The sequence below is a fragment of the Corvus brachyrhynchos genome, unplaced genomic scaffold (assembly GCF_000691975.1).
Source record: "Corvus brachyrhynchos isolate BGI_N302 unplaced genomic scaffold, ASM69197v1 scaffold60, whole genome shotgun sequence".
NCBI lineage: Eukaryota > Metazoa > Chordata > Aves > Passeriformes > Corvidae > Corvus > Corvus brachyrhynchos.
Genome location: NW_008236767.1, coordinates 6,982,661 through 6,994,220, shown reverse-complemented (window position 1 = coordinate 6,994,220; position 11,560 = coordinate 6,982,661). Strand labels below are relative to the sequence as shown.

At 37.2% G+C, this 11,560-nt stretch overlaps 1 long non-coding RNA gene across 6 annotated transcripts in view; it reads right to left on the bottom strand.

Annotated features, from left to right (window-relative positions):
• LOC108444994 overlaps window positions 1-11,560 on the bottom strand; it is a 118,181-nt gene that overhangs the window by 100,511 nt on the left and 6,110 nt on the right. The gene's annotated exons all lie outside the window — the stretch shown is intronic.

Genomic DNA, 11,560 nt, shown 5'->3' with positions numbered 1-11,560 from the left:
TTTCCCTACTCCAGTAATGCACTATATAATAACTTTTTGAATATAAATTTCTTTTTTTGGTGGGTGGGGGGAGGGAGAGGGAAGGAGACAATCTACCACTTAATAGAATTTCTGGCATCCATCTTAGCTAGCAAAATTTCTTAAAAAGTCCTGGGGAGACCTAGGAATGGCACATGACAGAAATGACCTAGGAATGTCAGTGCATTTAGGAGAAACTGGAAATATCAAAGGGAAGGGACTATTCAAAGTCTTTAGTCTACACAGTTATGTTACATTTAGCATGCATAAGGGAACAGACCTCTGTCCACCAAAGAGTCGCAACACACAATCTTATTATAACCACTGTTTTCATAATCCAAAGGGGAATGAGTCTTTCCTCACACCTCACACAGTCTTTTCTCCCAAAGATAGCTGGATGCAGAAGCATTTTCCAGCTCCTGTCCTGCCAAAAAATTTCATTAGGAGAGACAGAGAAAGTAAGATGGTAGCAAGGTGAGCAATGTGGATTACAGCCTGCAGCAGGAGAGACACAGGATTCATCACTTGATTAAAAAAATAAAACACAGTAAATTTTTCAAAATTAAATGCCTTATACCCACAAGACAACTAAGTCTCCATTTCTGTAAGAGAAGGCACTAGTTACTAAACCCTTAGCAGTCCCTTATCCCTGGATACTCAGGAAACTGTTAGTTGGGAAACTTTTGCAGTGGGAATGCTGGAGGGCAAAACTTCCACACATATAATTGACAGACCACTAACAGCTACCAGTTAAGTTATGTAGGTTAGTTGAGGAAAAGAATGCTTACTTTGTGAATTCCAGTAGTGCTTGAATAGGATGTAAAAGACCATGCTGCTCTGCATGGTTAATGCATGGTTAAGATTGCATTTCTCCTGGCATTATCCAAAAAAGACATGTCTCTGTACTGCAGACATTGACAACTCAGGATGCAAATGCTCCTGGCCTTATCCTGCAGCTGATCTGGGGTATTTAGAAATCAGGCAAGATAAGTTCTTACAGTACTGAGCATAAAAGTCTGTCTGTAGAGTCCAGCCTGACATGTTTTTGGAAATTAAAGTTCTTTCCCAAAGGACTGCACTATTTGTATTTTTAAAGTCAGTCAAAAGCATTGATTTTTGCAGACTCAAGACTAAAGTCCCCACTGAAAAAATCATACCATTTAGAAAAATTATGATCCTCCAAAGATATATTCACTGGACTTCAGCCAAGAAGACTGCTGAACATGACTACAGCACTAGCAGAGACAGGTTGGCCTGCCTGCAACACAGATTGCTTTGGGCTAATAGAACCAAACCATCCAAACAGCAAAATCCACTTCCTTATACCTTTGAGGACTCACTCCATGTTTTTTTGACTGCCATTGTGATACGGTGTTTGGAAGCATGCAGAAGTGTTTGAGGGCTCATTGTAACTAAAAGTATCTCAAACTTTAAAAGAGACATTTAATATTTATGCACAGAAATGCCTTTCATGTTGCCATTTGAAGCACATTCAGTGTGTAATCTTGCAGATCACTGATTCACCGGTCATGTCTATATATCTATAAATTCCCAAACTGCAGTGGTTTTTTTACATCTATCCAGATGAATACCCCAAAAAAATACCACTTACCCTTTGACATGATAAATGACTCTATGGGGATTTTATTGCTGAGATGCAAAACTCTGGAGAGTCAGGCAATCATGCAATCTAATTAGTCCTTTAGATGGTGCAACATCATTCAGGGTAGAGATACTTTCCAAATAATATTACCAGGATTCTCTTTTCCCTACCTCTTCCCTAAATTGTCTCCACAGACAAATGTGCACAAATACACTGCCATGCACTATCCAAATGACTGTCCTGGATCCGATCACTTCTGCTTAGACAGAACATTGGTTTTTGCTGAATTTCATTTAGAAAGGCTTTTTGAGTTGTAGACAGAATCTTTACAGAGTACACATCGATGAGTATGTTGAATTAGAAGAGAAAAATATTTGTAAGTTCTGTCAGTCCCTATACTCCATTTCAATTTCATTTTTTATGAAGGCATTTGAAAGCAGTGGAGAATCTAGTTTGAGCCTTTATTTTTATTTTAGTTTTCTCATGTCCAAATTATAAAAGGCAGATCCCAATTCTTTGGGTACTGCAATTTAATTTACCTCCAAAGATGCATTTTTTTCCTACTTTTTGCTGTATAGTTGCTCACAGCTGAAGTTGCTCAGTCATAATGAAAACACACTTACTGCATTCCAAATGCTTGCGTAAGTATGCATTTGGGGAATAGCTTCCTTTTATTTAAAGTTATCTGCAAGGAAAAATATTGGCAAAATATACCATTCTTGAGAGAGTTTTCAGAAAAAGTTAAGCAGAGTTCAAACAATATATTCCAGGGGCCTATTCCATTGAGCTCTAATTTGAGTAGCTCTAGTGTAATGCTGATGTCTAATTTTGCTACCATTTCTGCTCAGGATTTTCCCCTCACCTCTTAAGGAACCTTACAAGAGTACCATGCAGTTTCATAAGAGGGCTGGATATGTTAAATTATACTTAAATTTCTTACCCTTGCCCCTAGCAAATTGACTGCAAATTAGATAAAGTAACTACTTTTGTCAGACTGTGATACAGAACACTTTTCAAGCCATTCACTCATTAGAAAAGAGTACAACTTCCTTGAGCAGCATTATCAGAGCCAAATGTTTCATAAACTACAAAATGACATGTTTATTCTGTTTGTGTACTTAATTCTTAAATTTGCTCATTCATTCATGCCTAACAGAAAAACTAGGTTATTGCCTTCTCTGTCAGAAGTAACAATTGAAAAATAATTACACTGTAGCAAAGGCACAAAATTCTTTAACCTTGATGCACCTTCCAAAAAGTTACCATGAAGTTCTCGATTTTCTTTTTTCTTTATCCCCTCTAAACCCTTTTCTCAGTATTTCAAGTTCATTTACTAGCAAAATATGTCTGCTGAATGGAAGCAACCACTTATTCTTTATCAATACCTTTGCAGCTAAATTATACTGAGGGTAAGAATACTTATTAAAACACAAACATTGAACAAAATTTGGATGAAGCATTTTTCTGTAATCTTTAAAGTTACATAACTACAAAAGATAATATTAGTAAATGGAACATATACTTGGCTAATTAATGCATGCAATTAAAATAGGGTACATAACTGTATTTTCATTCCCATTTAGTCCCCTATTCAAAAAAGCACTTAAGAATATCCTACTCTTTAATGTGCCTCCCGTACTCCCTTAGGCATATGACCAACCAAATATTTAAGGATGCACTTAGGCATATGTTTAAGAGGTCTGCTGAAACCAGATGTTAGTCTAGAAGAGCATGCAAAGGAGAGCACTCATCCCCCTTGGATTGAAGAATCTATTAAAAATGCTTCTGAATCAAAAAGAAGCACAGTAAAACAGAGTAAATGTTCATCCCAACTGAAAGCAGAAGCAGGAAATGCTCCCAGAGTCTGACAAAACCTGTTTTTTCTATCACCAAGTCCAAAGAAGCAAGTCAAAGTAAGGAGTAAATACAGAAATTTACAGACTTGCTGCACAACCCTCTTCAGAGTTTCTTAAAATCAGTGATTAAAATCTTCCTAAGTGAAGAGGACGGGAAGGCAGTCATTACACTAGCTGGTATCACAACTAACCTCTACATAATTAAAGCCTTTTTTCATATTCGCTTTGTTACTTAGAAGACTGTCTGCTTAGTAAACTCATGATGTAGCATAGACTGTTTGTTCATAGTTTTGCTTTTTTCACTACCACAACACCATAGCAACCTAAACACCAAATATTTCTTTCTCAAACACCTCAAGTTATTTTATGAAAAAATTTATGCAAATTGAGCAATGCATTGATTCATTCTGTTTGTCTCTCTTACATGTGTCTCTAAGGCATCTATCACCATGGTGCCTAAATGCTGTGGTACCGTAGTATTTGCCAGCTTTCTTGTATCATAAGTGGTATCATCATTTTTGTCCACTTTTATATAGCCTTTTTATATAAACTCAAAGGAAATAGTAGCTAGGACAGAACAGTCATGGATTAAATGGAAAGAGATGTTTTCTGTACTAATACACACAAATCAGTAGTAAAATTAATCGTCCTTACTGTTTCCTTCAGTCTTCATTTACTCTGAAAACAAAGCTTCTACTAGTAGAAGGTGCTGTGTTGTTGAAAGGCTTCTCTGACTTCAAAAATCCTGGGCTCTACTTAAAATCACTTGCATTTCACGTCCAAACCAGCTCTTATAACCCACACCTGCCCACACAACATTGCACTGTCCTAACAATTTTTTGTAGTACATAATTCAACTTATTTCCCTCCTTGGAATTCACTCAGAGTGCATCATCCCCTAAAACATACTGTGATCATTTTAGATCCAGACCAATGTCTTCCTACAAACAAGTTGGGTTATTGTGAGACCCAGGCTGTGTAAACAATTCTGCAGAGCTTCCATGCTACTACAAACCAGATGAGGGACGAGTAACAGTGACAGTTGTAAAAATACACCTGCTGCTGATGGTAAAAGTTAAGGCCTTTCTTTCCCCTCCTCCTCCCTTAATAGCAGTCAAACGGAGAGAAGAGGAAATTGCAAATAAACTTTATATTTGAAAAAACTAACATGGGCCAAAACATTGTCATGGTGTATTTGGCTCAACCTAAAATAGAATGATTTTTCTCCTGAAATATTAAATGGAAAAAGTGTAACAAGAAAGAAGTGGAATGGAAAATTGCTAAAACTGAAGAACATTACACAGAAAAAAAAAAAAAAAACCCAGCATTTTTTCTAACAGCTCTGAGATTACATGAGAAAGACAGAAAGGGTGTGGACGAGGGGGAGAGGGAGGGAGAGGTAAGACATGGGAACATGAAGCAGACTGAAAACAGAATGTGAAATAATTGTTACGGAAAGACTAAAGAAATTGAGAGAGAGTGCAGAATCTACAGAGGCACATTCAATACTTTAAATATGCTGTACAGTTGATTTTCCATAAAAAGCTTAAATGTAATCGGGCTGCTCATCATTTATAAAGCTAGATTTTTTGTAGTTCATCTTGCCATGGGCCAGACTGCTTCCACTTCTCTTACCTACAGCATGTTTTACTCTGTGGATTTTATCTTACTCTCTGCAATGCTACATCATATTTAAGACATAATTCTTAGCCAATGTTTTATTTTAAAACCTGTTTTTTAAACCATTGATAAGATAGGATTATTATTGGAAGATAAGCACCTCCAAACAGAAAAATGTCTCACTTTTTAGTTGTTACTAAGGATGGCAACAAAGTTTAACAGCTGACATTTGGCGAAGCAAAAGAGCTTGAAATATTACATGAATAAAGCATATTTTGTCTTTCTTAATGGAACATATACAGTAAAATAATCTCCTCTAAATTTAATATTCAGATTCTTCATTGATCATGATGCTTTACCACCAATGAAATGTACTGCACTTTTAGCACATCCAAAGTCATATGAAAGTGATGATTTATATATATACAGCACCTTACATCTTCAAAGAGTTTGTAAATAGCAACACCTTCATTCTCATCCTGTTTCACTAAAGCAAAATGCAAGACTTGACATCAGAAATATGTAAAACAAGAATATTTAGATTTTTCAAAGATTAACTGATATTAGAGACATCTAAAATTTCCACTGATATATGAGAAACTTTGCCTAGATAAAAACTAGGTCTCTGTGAATTTCCACTCTGTGGAGGTGGGCACAGGCACGAAACCTCTTCCTCTGCAGAAAATATATGAACATCACCATTTCTTTTCAGTATTACAAAATTTTTTTGTTGACTTAAGTGTTCACAATCTCTGGCCCCTAAAGCATTAAATAATATCATTGAGCATATATAAATGAATCATTCAAACCTGTTCTGCTCATCACTGACCCTTTGTCCATGTTCTAGAAATGAGTAGTTGTATTTCTGTATAACCCATGGCTATACATACAGCCATATAACTAAGGTATAGCTTAAAATTCTGCCACACCATATAGGTTTATATATGCTGTGTTTCAATACATTTTTGAAATTATTTAATTTGATGCATTTTCTTGCAGCTGGCCTACTGCAGTTCAAGATTGCTAGCATAGCCAGTTGCTATGAGAGTTCAAACCTTTTGTACAAATGACTGATAACACTGTGACTGCTGTAAAATTCCTGGACAGATTAAATGAAGCTCATCCCCCTCTAGATCTGAAAGCTGCTTTTTTTAAAGCCACATAACAAGTGTTTTGTCCTTACATTACCGTTCCACTTTTTCTTCCCCATCTTAAAGGAATTTTCATTATTCTAGTTCTCATGGGAAATTGTGTTAAAATTCAAGAACCTGACCTTAGGTTGCATTGAATATTCCCATTGACTTCAGGCCATAAAAAAGGAAAACTGTGAAGAAGAGTTATATTCTGTCAGGAAGAATATGGCTCCAAATGCTGGAATCATCCTGACAGCTCTATTTCAGAAGTTAGCCAAGGAGAAAAAAGGGGCCAGACATCTTAAAAATTACATACACATACCTCACACACATGTGTACACACACAAAGCATGAAGGAGATTAGAAAAGAGAACCTGGAAAGAAACCCTGCCAATTTATCAAGTGGCAGATAAAATATCCCCAAGATTTTCATAGAAGCAGCAGCCACCCCATTTTAAGGTGAAATTTTATTTCAATCTCAGCTGCAGCATAATCTCAGATCCATCTGTTTCCCCCATTCCCCCTCCCTTCCCCTCACAGTCCCTTTGCTTGTTCCCAACTCACATGCCGAGTAACTTTGAGGCATCACTTCCTCTCCAGTACCACAGGTTTCATGGGCCTGTCTAGGTAGGAATTGCAGGAAGATGAATTGGTTTGATTAAAAAAACCAGGTTAGTGACAAATTTATTTCAATGAGTTTTCATCCCAGTTAAAGCTTATGAATTGTGCGTACCTTTTTCTTAATTTTTGGTGTGTTTAAGAGTATTTTCAATATTCTCCCCACAAATGAACATTCTAGGGAAAACTCATGGAGTTATATGGAAAAAAATTGGAAAACTGGATCTACGTGAGGTGTCTAGCTCTTACTATTGTTTCCACTCAATATCTACTGTTTATTTTTCCTGCATGATGGCTCTGCTTCAAGCTCTCTGAAAATTACACTACACAGAAAGTAAGTCTTTAAAAAAAAAAAAGCATTGGAATTTTCCAGTGTTTGGTCTTCCCTAATACCAGAAGCACATTTCACCTCTGAATTTAGCAAGCAGACTCTTAGGTGCTGTTTCATTATTGGCTTAAGCTACCCTAAGTATGGAGTGTGGCAAGAGGCAGGCCCACTCTCACCACCCTCCCTTCTCTCCTTGCCTCAGACCTAGGTAAATATTCCTCTCTTTTTTCATCATCTGTTCTCATGCTGCCTCAGAGTCAGCCAGATCAAAAATACCAAAATGATCCACCTGAGATCTGAGCCACACACTAATTTTCAGATGGTTCCTGACACACCTGACCTTGAAGCCAGAAGTATGCTCATTCTCCCTAGGGAGACAGCAGAATATACAGCTGGAGCAGGGAGAAAAAGAGAGCTGTACCACCATTTTCAGTAGCAGCACAGATTTAAATTTGCTGAAGCTTACTGCAAAACCACAGCTTTGTTATGCTAGGAACAACTCCCAAATGAACCAAACTGTACAAAAGAAAAAAGCAAACCTTGACCCTTGATTTTAAGTGTTCAAGGAAGACAAGAAAATAGAGAGGTTCTCCTGAATCAGAAATGCCAGATGGCACAGAGGCACATTTGAGTATGTTTCCAAAGCAGAACTAGTAATAACACCCTACACCTGGATGCTGTGCCTGCACTAACTCCTGACTTACAAGCAGTGCAAGTAATTATGGGAGCATATCCCTTAAGCTGTGTATGAAAACATGTGTACCTCAACGAATTTCTTTCCAATAGGTTAAGGGAGAAATTGTCTGGCCTTTTTGGGTGCGCATGAGGAGCACTTTGAAAAGCTGCTGGAAGATACACAATAATAGAATGGGCTGTAGTCCCAGCTTTCAGCAGTAGTGATCCCACGAGACTGATTGCACTAACAGTGCTGGTTTATACCTTTTGATGCCCAGTCAACTCAAGTTTACTGCACTTCAGTGTTTGAGTTGGAATGTTATGAAACTGCATCTATTAAAAATTTGAATAACCACTGCAGCACATTCAAATGTAAGAGATGTCTTTATACCACCTAAGACAGGCAAAAGGCTAGGGAAGCAGGGCAAACACAAGCCTGATCCAGCCTGATTTTGTTGCCTTCAATTGTGCCAGTGGGCTAGTTTGCTTCTGTGACAGGAGGAAAGCAGTTAACTGCCCTTGTGCAATTCAGCGTCACAAGAACACCACAGTTTGACACAGAACTATCCAGAGAACCTGAAATGCTGCAGAAATACTTCCAGTTTTAATAGTTGACAACAGCAATTCTAAGTATTCCATTTATATTTCTGCTATGATACTTCAGAACATCTTATCCTGGAACACTTGTGTCTGGTGACTAATTACATAAGAATTGTTCATTTTTGTCCTTATTACCCCAGGAGTATGTTCACAAAGTTAGTCCTTTATCTGTGACACACTTCTGAGAGAGAAAAACAAAAAGGCAGAGAAGCCTGGGGATTTGATTAGTTTCTTCCAAGATATTTAATTGCTATTACAGCCAAAAATACATACTACACTATAATATAATTTTCTTTTTGAGTGTAAAACTTGGGTTAAATACAAGCACAAATTCCACGTGATAGCAAGTAGTCTCAGGAGTTTTAAAAAACAGAACATGGCAAGCTAGACTTCCACTGGTTATTTGTGGCTCGCTTTATAAATTTTGGGCACAGAATCAAACTTTAACATTCTACATAGAAAGTCAGAATCTTTCTGAAAGATCTTTTACAAATCAGCAAGACTGGAAACAATTTGATAGAAGACTTACTGTGCATGCTCTTTCAGCCATTTCACTAGAAACTCATTTTAGCTTTCTCTGAGGTAGAGATAAACTACAGCCAAGAGACAGTTATTAAATCTTCTTTATACATTCTGTATGAAATGTATTAAACTACAAAAATACTATATTCAAATAAGGTTAAGGGTCTGACTTAAACTCACAAAGACATGGAAATTCAGAAATATTGTGTCTTCCTACCCTTTACTCTCTTCAGTGTGGCGAGGCATTGTAGCAAAAATGACTTGTGCTCAGATTCCTTAAACCTCTTCTTACTGGTACATTTCTCCTTAAAGGTATTTTCTATTTTAAGGTTCTTTCAGTTTGCATCCTCTTTGTGGGTTGAATTCTGCCCTAGACAGTCTGGTGGACTTTTTTATTTGTTTCTTTTGATTTTTGTTTGTTTTTATTTATTTTTTTTTATAATTTCATTTTTTTTTAGTGCTTATAGAAACATAGAAGTGAGAAAATGAAGCAAAAGTATGTATGTATTAGTCTTGGCAACTGCATATTCTTTTATTTTTTAACACATACCTCACAAATCCCATGCTCACGAGAGACAGGCAGGCAGATGTAGGACACGCACGACTCTCAGCAAGTGCAAGCACATGCTTAAGCTCTCTCCCTGCCCCCATGCAGTTTCACTTATACATATGTAAATACCTATTACATATTTCTCCAGTGAACTAAATAGGAACCTTGCAGTTGACACTGCAAGACTTTGTACCACAAAATGCCTTGGGGCCTTCTTCCATGATGGACTTTTTTCCCTTCTCCTGAATACAAACAACAATGACCAGTGGAGGTCACACTTTATTCAAAAGAAAGTAAGATGCTTGCAGATCCTGCTTCCAGGGGGCTGTCAGCCTTGAAACCACCTCCTACACTGAGGTATAGTAGTTTGGGCCTGCTGACCTCTTGGGCAAATTGCAAACTGTGATAACTTCAAAGCAGGGAAATTTCACTGCAAGAGGGGGAAGAGTATCTTCGGAGGATGGTGGGGTTTTTTTCCTACATTCTACAACCATGAACAAGTCCGAGTTTCTTCTCATTCTCTTTTATTTCAAAATATTCTTTGTTTTTACTTAGTGATTGTCAGTGTATTATGCAGCCAGGCAAATCTCCATGCAGCTCCTATAAATCTATATGCATTCAACAAATTGTTAGAAAGTTGATCATTTCAAATGTGGCCTGGGGTTCGCCCTCCACAAGTTTCATAGCATCTGATTAATACATATATTCAACTCTGTTGTACTTACCCATGCTACTGAAGAGCCCATTTTCAAAGACAAACAGCCAGTACAGACTATACACTCCCTTCAACTGGTACTTCTGCAAACTGCTAAAAAATAGGGCAATGGCCATTCCAATAAGAAAACAGTGTTGATTACACTCTGGTAGCCAGAGTAAAGGGAGATGATTTGGAGAACATCCACAAACATTAATCTTTGCAGTTCGACTGTGATAAAAGTAAACCATTCAAAATCCTCAAACAAATAATCCTCAACAAAATAGTGTAAGACTTTAAAATAATACCAGTGATGTAGATTTATCTTAAGATACCATAGAACAAGACACAGGGGATTGAGAGAAATTCCTTAAACAGATAATACTTAACAATAGTAGACAATCTCTGTTAAGAAACAGAAAACAGTAGCCTTGACCCAGAAAAGGTATTTCTGCCTTATACAGCATAAAAAACAGACATTCAAGAAAAGTTCATCCATGAGAAATGGTGATCTTCTGTTGCTGCCAAGGTCAGTCAGACCTGTTGTGATATGTTCTGTAAATGCTGACTCTTTCACTGTTTTCCAAGGACTTCCTTAACACCCAGAGCTTTTTTATTTTTATTGTGGAACAAAGCTATGACACGAAACTGTGAAACTAAAAAGCCCAGAAAAGGAAGACAGAGTTTTTGTTAGACTTGAAAGTGACACCTCCATTGAGAAAAAACCCCATAATAGTTACAAGGAAGGGGATCTGAAGTTCCTAGAGATCCACCAGAAAAATGCTGAAATGTCAGCAAGGAAGGAAATTTTGCTCTCAAGCCAGCAGTCCAACAGTTTATCACGCCCCATAAAGATTGACTGCAGATGACATGTGGATGACGTATCTGTATGAGCCTATCAAGTGTGAATGGGACAGGATTTATTCGCTACAACAGGAAGCTCTAATGGAAACTCCCAACATACTTTTACTGTACCTCAGTCACAACCTTTTGCACTTGAAATGCCAACTGTGCCCCTTGTGTGGTACTTTTCTGACAGCAAACATAAATCCTTAGGGGAGGAAAATAAATTCAAACAAGTCATTTTGCTTTCTCTTTACTTCTTCTATTTTATTAAAAAATAAAATTAAATAATAGATAAGCTGTAATACCTTCTAGCCCTAAAAATAATTTTTTACTCTGTGAACTCCGCTATACTTATATGTACTCAGAGAGAATAGAGTTTGGACCTCTCTCTCTCTATTAACATCTATAATTCTGAGCTTGAAGTACTAATTAAAGTCACATAAAAGAATGTACATAGACTACTTTTTACCCTGCTACTTTGAGGTGGGAGCCTCCTG